The sequence below is a fragment of the Crocuta crocuta genome, unplaced genomic scaffold, assembly GCF_008692635.1.
Source record: "Crocuta crocuta isolate KB4526 unplaced genomic scaffold, BGI_CrCroc_1.0 scaffold131, whole genome shotgun sequence".
Classification (NCBI taxonomy): domain Eukaryota; kingdom Metazoa; phylum Chordata; class Mammalia; order Carnivora; family Hyaenidae; genus Crocuta; species Crocuta crocuta.
Genome location: NW_027528977.1, coordinates 16,352,649 through 16,362,756, shown reverse-complemented (window position 1 = coordinate 16,362,756; position 10,108 = coordinate 16,352,649). Strand labels below are relative to the sequence as shown.

Below are 10,108 nucleotides of genomic sequence, written 5' to 3'. Positions count from 1 at the left end.
AAGTAGCACCACGGCAGAACACCGGGGTGCCTGGAACAATGTGGCACCTAAGATATCTCCTCAATATGTACCTGTTGATTGAAGAGATATGTGCTGTATATATAACATATATGTATGCATTATCTCTATATATGATATGTTCACATCAAACATAGCTGTAGGCTTATACATTCAATTAAATTATGCTTTACACCATACATGTAATTAGAAGATAGGGTTATAAAATGGACACCTATACCTAGGAGGAATGGTGCATATTAGCTAGCAAGTTAGCACTAAGACCCACTCAATGAAAAGGCACACATGGAAAGAGAATAATGACTGAGCTATGCCTACCCAGTACTGTGTGCCATGCTTGAATTCTCACAAGTTCTGGGTGGATCATCCTCATATTTTACCCAAGGGGTAGTGATACTCCCTGAAGGTAAGTGATTCACCTGAGGTTACACAGCTATTTAGGGGTGAAGATGGGATTCATATGCAGCTTGGACCCCACACAGCCCATGTTCCTTCTGCTGTACCACATGAATTCGGTGATGTCATGGGTAGCTATGTCTTAGTCATATCACAGAGGGCACTAAGAGGATGGGTGTGTTCCTACCACGACTTCTAAGCAAAAATGGTTGTAAAAAAATCACCAGTGGGCTGGTCGAGGTAGATTTCCAGGGAGAGCAAGTCTACTAATGAGCTTCTAGGAAGTTTGTTCTTTAAGAGAAAGGCAGAGAGAAGAGACGGCCCCTTCTTTTGCTGGACTGAAGCATCAGGACATGATGACTGGGATGTCCTATAGCCATCTAAGACCCAATTGGAGGATGGTGTCAACACACGGAGGAAGGCAGAGCACCAAGAGAGCCATGGAGAAGCAGAGCAGGGGCCCTATCATCCTGCCCCTGGGGTATCTCCCACCTACAGACTTCTATCATGTGAACTACAGATGTCCCCTGCGAACCAAAAGTAGAGCATTCCTAAGAAACCTTTTGTAAATCGAAGTGGAACACAGCAAGGAAGCGGTCACCATTTTGTAAAAGCAAAACTCCTCTTTGAATTTCATTTTCTTAGCAAAAACAAGTATGAACGCAGGTCTTTCGTTAAAGGGATGTGGTGTAAAGTTCTTCTAGAGAACAGGGAAACCTGTGCACATTCCCTTACTAAAACTAATTTGAATGGGGGTTGCTCTGTTACTTGCAGCCAGAGACACCTGCCTGATACAACCTCCTCACATGATAATATCACTGAGCTACACTGCTCCTTTTAATTCAAGGCAATGTCTGATTCATAATGTCAAACCAAAATGTGAAGGAAACTATCATCTAGTTTATGGCGGCAACACACATTTTTCAAATCACCCTTTGAAATGAAATTTAGATGCCTTGAAGGGACCATAAGAGTTTAACTTAGAAATAAAGAAAAAAAAGAAAGAAAAGAAAAAAGAAATAAAAGAAAACCCACAGTATGTAATGTAATTCCTACTGACTACATGCAGGGTTTAGTCCAACTTTCAGGATACAGTACCTCAAGGCATGTGCAATCACAGCCCGTCAGCTCTGTTTAGGAATTCCCCTGCTCCTTCTTGAGTGTTTACACAACTTTAATACTTTTCTATATTGGCTCAGTAAAGCATTTTTCTATTGAGATGGCATTGTTCATCTGTATTTATCCCACAGTGAGAAGCCTGAGCTATCTTAACAGTCCATTTTGGTAACTGTAAAGCTGATAAATTGTGTATAAACAGCTCAAATATTTTTCAGAAAATAAAACTGGAAAGAAGAGGATTTTGCTTCAACCACTGAAGACAGTCTTGCATATTTAGAGATTAAGGCTGAGGTGTGGGTTTCTTCTTTCAGCTAAACCCTCATCCCCCCTGCCCTTGACAACTTAATTTCCTGTCCTCTTTGGGAGACAGACGGATGAATATTTAGTGTAGAACATGACTGTGATTAAGCTTCCAAATGTATCTTCATCTGGATTCCAGCTGGTGTGGCATCTCAATTACTCCTCTATCCCCCTATGGAACCGTCTTATTGATGTAGTAAGCTTTGCATGATGGCACTGGATTAAAAATCTCCCAGGACTCTCCAAAACTTCTGACCTCAATCAATTATCCCTTAATCAAGGGGGGGGGAGAGGTCTTGTGCATACATTATGACCTGAAGAATCCCACCAATAGGCATCCTACCATTGCTGCTTAGCTACTAACCTCAGAGGATGGAAATCTTTCTTATAGCTGGCTCCCTTCTCCTGCTCCCCACCTCTACAAAGGATGGTGCATTAATGTGAGGCTCACAAACTGATGGAGGTGGTGATTAACAGATGTACCGTCAATACAACATGAAAAAGGGTGTAAAACCTTCAGCTGCCCACAGTTTCTTTACTGGACCAATATTCCATATTTGTCACTCTTCCCATGATTCTTGGTATCATTATGCCCAAACTAAATTACAGAAGTACTGCATCATTCTCTGAATCAATTATAAATATCTTGGCTATGCACATATTATTTTTCAGTATCATTTCTTTTGAGAAGAAAGCCCAACTAATTTACATGGCACTTATATTCATTTACTCATTTATTCATTCATTCAACATTTACTGAGCTGAGTGTAGGCTGTGTGCTCAGCACTGGGCATGATCTTCAAACAAGATAGACATAGAACAAATTCCTTGTTCTTAGGGAACATAGTATAGTGGGGGTGACAGACATGCACATGGGTAATAACAACTGAGTGTGAACAATGCCAGAAGGAACAAAGTACCAGAAAATGTGTGGATACACAGGAGTGGCATCTACCTCAGACTCAGAAGGATATGCAGGGAAGGCTTTTTTTTTTTTTTTTTTTCTTATCCATTAAACTTGCAGTGGTCTCAGCACTTAGATCAAGTCTTCTAAACCATAGAACTATGATGGGCCTGCCCTCCCTCCCTTCCTACTTTCCTTCTTTCCTATAAAAGTAAATGTCAGGCATGCTTCAATTCTTGAGCTTACAAGCTAGTGAAATAGACATATTTATAAAATGTTGGGAAAGAAGGTAGGTAAAAAGATACTTTCTATTTTTCATGCCATGAATATATATTACTTGATGAATGGCTATGGATGATTAAATGCTATACCCAATATTGCAGACAGTATGGTTGCTACAGGACTTCAGAGAATGGGGGCAATCTGTGTGGAGTTGAGTATTTGGAAGATACTTCTGAAAATGAGGAGGCAGAGTTTGCTCTCTAAGATAGGCTAACAATAAAGTAAGTGCTTTCTACTTCTATTAGACAAGACCCTCATTTCCAGCAACCAGACTTATGAGGACATAACCTCTTAGGAACCCAAGTGGGTTCGTAAAGAGTCTTAGAATCCTTCCTGGGATGAAAAGGAAAAAAATAAGCAATGGATCTCATCCCTTATTCAAATCTTGCAGTTCTAAGGAAGGCACTTTTCTCCAAGAAGGAAGCTTGCCTCTCCCACTTGCCTTTTTGACTTAACGGCTGTGTGTACATTGCTGGCACGTGACATATGCAAGAAAAATGAAAGACAGGGGAAGAATATTTGGTAGCAAAGTGAGATAGGACAGTTTATAGGGCCTATTGGAGAATTTTCAAACTCTCCAGAATCATTCTTCCAGTGACCAAGGAGAAAACAGAGCCCCTCAAATACCTCCATATGGAGATGCTTAAAACAAATCACACTACATACTAAAGAAAAAATCCTCAGAAACAAGGAGAGGCTGGGACGGTAGCCTGAAGCACTATGAACTCATGAAAAATTAATTCAGTCCTCAAAGTCAGCACCAGTAAAGACTGTTCTACATAACAAAAGGTTCTCAGTCACATTATTAAAACACTGCTTTGGAGTGACCAATTAATTTAAAAGGCGCCACTCTCTGCGTTAGAAGTTATCAAAGGCAGATGTGCTAAAAGGGTCCTCTTATCAAATCCGGTGCCCATCTGCTCTCCCAGCGTTATAATTGAGATCCTTATTATGGTTTGAGCACTTTGCTTTCCTTTTAACCAAAACATCTTTGTGAGATTTCCCTTAAAAGCCCAATGGAGAACAAGATTAGTGAAATTGGTCTTTTTCTCCCAGGACCCAGTACCTCCTTCAATCCATAGACCCTGGGTTCTCACACTCCGTCTAATCACATCAAGGGTGGGGCAGGGTGTTTGTCTGCCACACCAGCATTTGCCAACACAAGAATCATACGGTGATATTTTTCAATCAGAGGCAGGAGATGGGGCCTTAAGATTCTGAACAGGTATGTCCTATTTTAAAAAATCCTGGTATTAGAAAAATAAAATGCATATAAACCTGATAAAACCTAAAGTGATTCATCCATTAACAAAGGAGGACTCACCATGGGGTTCCTTAAAAATCAGTTTCCCAATCTCGTTAATATGTTTCATTGTCCACACAACAAAAATAAAAAACTATTTACTTGTACCATTTCTGGAACACACCTATTATTTAAATGTACTACTGCTACTAATGGCTTCCTTTTAGTCAATGCCTGATACTCATGTGACTGTGTCTGGGCTGACATTTTACATAAGTAATCTCATTTACTTCTCAAAACAGCCCGGTAACCTATATATCAGAATCTCATTTTATATTAAAGAAAAGTGACATGCCCAAGGTCATACAGCCAGAGCAGACCTGGGATTGAAAGCAAAGTCTGTTTTTTACTTTGTCTTTCACTATTCTGATAGGAATCAGACTGAACTAAAACCTCATTATATGGATGGTTGAGACACATGACTATTTAAATATACTAGAAAAGTTTGAGTTATAAAATATGCACAGATTACCTACAAGTATACACAATGAGTTGGTGATTTCACTGGTTGCTGGAGATCCTTCAGGATGGACTTACTTTAATGATAAGAGCAATTTATAAGTCATAAGCCCAACACAGAGAGGTAATAGGAACACACAACTAAAACACATGAAAATACTCTGTTCCCTGAAGTTGGTTTTGTATAGCTTGATAATAAGCATATTAAAATCTCTTTTGAAGACGCTTTACACTAGCTACATTTGAGCTGGTGTTATGTTCAAACACAGATTCTTGAATAGTAAGCCTTGACGTGATTATGCTTAGCTTTTAATTTCTTCCAAACCAAAGTTGTATATTTCCTTAACCCTTTGGTTTAGAAATAAAGAGAAGCATGTGAAAACAATGAGTTCCTTCTCTCTCCATTTGCCCAGGGAGGGGAAGGTGGCTGATTTAATGGGGAGTAGCTATCTCAGTTTATCAAATTCAGGTCTTAAAATTAGCAAGGAACAGGAATAAAAGGGAGCTTGGTCTTTAGAACGCATGTGTATTGGGGGCTCAAGATTGGAATTATGCAGATTCTGGTCAAGTTAACATTATGAATGATGTAACTATGAGAGATAAAAAACATTAAAAATTGTCCATCATTTTTCTTTTTGTTCTAGGAAAAATTCTGGATCTTTGATAGGATAGCTATGGGTAAAGAGAAGTAGAAAAAGCTTAGACTGACGAAATTAAGATGAAGAAGAAAAGAGATCACTTCATATCCAGTAGGCAATAGGGTGGCTACACTTAAAGAAAAAAAAGAACAATAATAAATGTTGGGAAGGATGTGGAGACAGTGGTACTCTCATACACTGTTGGTATGAATATGAATGACAAGCCACTGTAGAAGACAGTTTTGAAGTTCCTGAAAAAGTTAAACACAGAATTAACATACATGGCCTAGTAACTCCTGAGTACATACCCACGACAGTTAAAAACATATATCCACACAAACACTTACATGTGAATGTTCCTTAGCAGCAGTATCATATAGCCAAAAGGTAGAAACAATGCAAATGCCCATTAGCTGATGGCTGGATAAACAAAACACAGTCTATACAAATAATGAAATGTTACCCAGCCATAAAAAAGGAATGCAGTACTGTTACATGCTTCCAGCATGAATGAATCTTGACAGTATGACGCGAGGCAAAAGAAGTTAGACATAAAAGGGTACCCAGTGCTTGATTCTATTTATGTGGAATGCCCAGAAAAGACAAATCTATAGGGACAAAAAGTAGATTAGTGGTTGCCAGGGCTGCTGGGAGGGAGAGAGACTGCTAATGTGTAGCAGGTTGCTTTTAGGAGAGATGGAAATGCTGTGGGATTAGATAGTGGTCACGGTTGTACAATATAGTAAATATACTAAAACTTGAAGTATATATTTTAAGATGGTGAATAGTATGTTCTTTGAATTGTATCTCAAGGGGGAAAAAAGGGCAAAGATTTTCTGGAACGAGAAGGGCCCCCAACAGTGGTGCTTTACCGTCTTTCAATTCAATAGGGCTGAAGAACCAGCTCTGTGTTCTGGACCCAGAAAAGGAGACTAGTTACTGCTGCATTTTTGGAGCATCACAATAGCACTAAGCATAGGCTTCCTTAGCTCTGTATTATGTTTATATTCTCCAGAGAACTAGCCCCTGTCCATCATAGCATGGGGAGGACCCCTCCATGGTTCAGAGCTGCTCTCGGGCAAGGCATCTGCAGAGATGCTGGGTCATGCTAAGGCCTTGGTGGCGGCACTGGTTTACAGTGTCCTCCACATGAGGGGTCTGAAGCAGCTGCAGCTGCATGCGATGGTCAGGTTCTCCCTGAGGAAGAGTCCCTGAGGGCAGTGCATTTTATTTCCAAGAATTTCAAGTATTCAGCAGCAGTGGGTGTTGGTAAAATGTTAAGGCGCCAGATTTAGGTTTCAGACTATTTCTGACAGCAGCAAAAGATGAGAATGCATTCCTATGTGCCTCGTCATGCTACGCAGACCTAAATTTGAGATAGGGGTCAGGGGTGAGATAGTATCTGGAGAAGGTGAATCCTGTAGGCTGGACCCAGTGGAGCTGCAGGATTGCTGAAGACCTGAAATGTGGAGGCTGGGCACAGCGACACTTGCTTCTTCCTCACTCTCTCACCCCTAGGAAAGGCCTCTCGACTGCTGCCTGACAGGCAGCAAAAGAGAACTTCCATTAATATCACTTCTAAGACTTTCTCCAAATATGGTCTATGTAGAATAAAATGGGCTGAGATGAAGTAATCTACTTCCTAGAAGAACTGATTTTCCGAGACCTGGGCACACCTCTCCATACCGTCAAGAACACTGAGTAGCACACAGTAGTTATTCAATGAGTATTCACTGAATGGAGTGAATGAATGAATGAATGAAGTGTATTCATTAAGCATTTACTATGTGCTAGGTACTTTACTAAGTTTTAAATTCATTATCACATTATAAAGGCACAGAGGTATTAAGTGATTTGCCTGAAGTAATACGACTTGTAAATAGTAGAGAATTCAGGATCCAGACAACAGCAAGCCAGGTCTTAACTTCCTATAGAAAGCATTTTCTGTTTCACCATGGCAAGGGGACCATAGTCTATGCTCCCACAGCAGCCTGCAATTACCCCCACCTTAGCATCTACATACTTAAGGTATGTAAATTTATGCTCACTTTTCTATCATCTCCCCCACTATACTATGAGTTTCTAGATGCAGGGATTGACTGTGTTTGTTCATGGCTGTATCCCGAGGGACACACAAGTACAATACTTAGTATGTCACTCAATATAGACATATTGAATTAACGAATGAACATAACTTCAGAGGGAGCTGTATAGCCTGAATAGAGAATGCAGAGTATTCTGGATTCTCCCACTATCCAGAAGGCAAAGAAGCAGAAGGCAGTATGTGGAGGGAGATCCCTTCCCCCACTAAGGTGTCCTGTTTGTGTGCTTAGCTACAGGTAAAGGTATTGCCTAGAGGGACTGTAACTAGCCAGGGATCTCACAGCAAATTAGGGGGCACCAGGGTCTGGCAGTGGAACATCTGTACAGCACATTGTGAGCGCCAGATGAAAGGCATGCATAGAAAAGCAAAGATCACAGCACCATTTTTTGCAGAAATGAAACATTCCTAAATTAATACAAGAAGGGAGGTGAGGCTCCCAGAATCCGATACACTGCAGAAGATACTGGTTCCCTTTGACACTGCTTTAAAGTAACTAGGTAAGTAGGTAAAATAAGGCACAAGAGAGAGAAATAAGTCTCTTTTGTATATTTGAAACTTCTCCAGACCCACAATCTCCCAGGTATATTCTGGGCAGAGCAGGGCTGAGAGGTGGACTGCACATTGAAGAAAGCCATGAGAGGGCTGGGAATCACTTTCTTCTCCCTCTTTACCAAAAATCCATTCTTGTGAGCACCAGAATCTATCCAGAGGAACACAACAGTGCCCCCCAGCCTCTCGGGAAGGGAGGCTCATTCTTATCTCTCCATCTCTCTCCATCACTAAGCCCTGTTCTTGCAAGTATTATGAGCCCCATGTGTGTAAAATTAAAAACAAAAGTGATTTCTTCTTAGAGATAATTCGCTTGCCCCCCTCGTCTTCTCCATCCTTCCTCAACCCTCTGGCCCCCTCTCCAGGCCCAAACCCCTACTTAGCAGCTGGGTGCCTGTCCCTGACTGCCAAAAACACCATTTGCTTTCTATATTCTAGACTTTGCCACAGGGGGCCTACCCCAGCCACAGTCAAGACACACTAATGCTGACATTATTTTTACTGGCAACTTCACTTCTTGAAGGAGGATTCAATTTCTATATGTAGACTGCAAAAAAAAAACAAAAACAAAAACAAAACACAATGCATAGCTAAACAACAACAACAACAAACCCCACAAAAAAGCAAAAACCAAAAAAACCCCTTCTCTACCTGGATGTCCTGCAGGCATCTCAAACTCAACATGTTGAAAACTGCACTCATGATGACTCCCTGGTCACCACCTCAAGCCACTTATTCATCCTCATACCAGCTGATAATTCTCCCCCCACCTACTGCTTCAGCTGAAGCCCTCAGATTCATTTTCTCCTGTACCCCCTCCCCCTTTTCAAATATGTTTCTAAGCCCAATGGATTTTACAACTTGAATGTCTTTTGAATCCAACCCTTTACCTCATCTTGGATATTTTCTGTCCTAACACCACTGGCAACCATCTTTACTGGGGTCTCTGCCTCTAGCATCCTCCAAAGGTGTCCACAGTATGGCTCTGAATTACCTTTACATTAGTCTTAGGACCATCATCTTCCATGATCGCTCCTTCAATCCATTTGGTCTAATCATGTTCCCCTGGATTTGCTGTTTCTCCCTGAATATGTTGTTTTCCTGTTTCCCGGCCTTCCCATACAATGCTGTCTTCTTCTTTGTGGGGATACTTACTACCTCCCCCCCATTCTGTGGCTGCTATTTCTCCTGTGCATAGCAAATGTTCTACGAAGGCCCTCAGCCCACTCTGCCACAAGCATGCACTGTATTGTCACATACTTTTCTAGGTGACCAGCGACTTGAGAGATGGGCAGGTTACAGTCAGCTTAGCACAATGTCTAGTAAGTGGCTGTGTAAGGAAGAAAGGAAAGAAGGAAACAAAATGGAATGAAATGTCAAATTCACTGCTCTCAAGATCTGCGTATTGCCTCTAAAATTCATTTTGTTTGTTTCAATGCCCTGCCTGAATGTTTCAATGAACATTCAACGTTCATTCAATGTGAATGAAACTCAAGCCAGAAAGGAGAAGCTGAGAGGACTCAAAACACAGACTTTGCAGCAGACAAGGTTTGAATATTCACACTGTGTTCATGGTGGTCTCTCAGCTCCCTTAACCTCTCAAAGCCTTAGTTTCTTTATTCTTAAACAGAGTCATCAGCTGGGTTACGGAGTTGCCTTAACCTTTGACCAACGTGATGCAGTATAAACATTCCTATAACAGAACCAGCCATTTGGTAAGCATTCAATGAATGAGAATTTTTATTATTATTCCTTATTAATGTCCTTAGTGATCTTTCACTGAATACAGCTCTTCAAGCTATAAAATACTCTCTGCCTTAGTGAAGCTGGTAGTCCAGTGGGGGTGACAGACGAGGTGATACAATGAAAAGGAGAAGGATTTTCTTAACCAGATTTATCAGAATTCAAACATCACAGATATTGTTGTTTGAAGCAAGAGTTATTTAGCTTGCCTAAAGACTTCCTCCAGTGTTGCTGCCAAGGACTCAAAATTGTTTGTACTTTTGAGTCTTTGAGTACAAAGAGCAAAGTCAGAT

General features: G+C 40.8%; 1 protein-coding gene across 1 annotated transcript in view; it reads right to left on the bottom strand.

Moving 5' to 3' along the window:
• SLIT3 (slit guidance ligand 3) overlaps positions 1-10,108 on the bottom strand; it is a 598,836-nt gene that overhangs the window by 346,955 nt on the left and 241,773 nt on the right. The window lies entirely within an intron of this gene.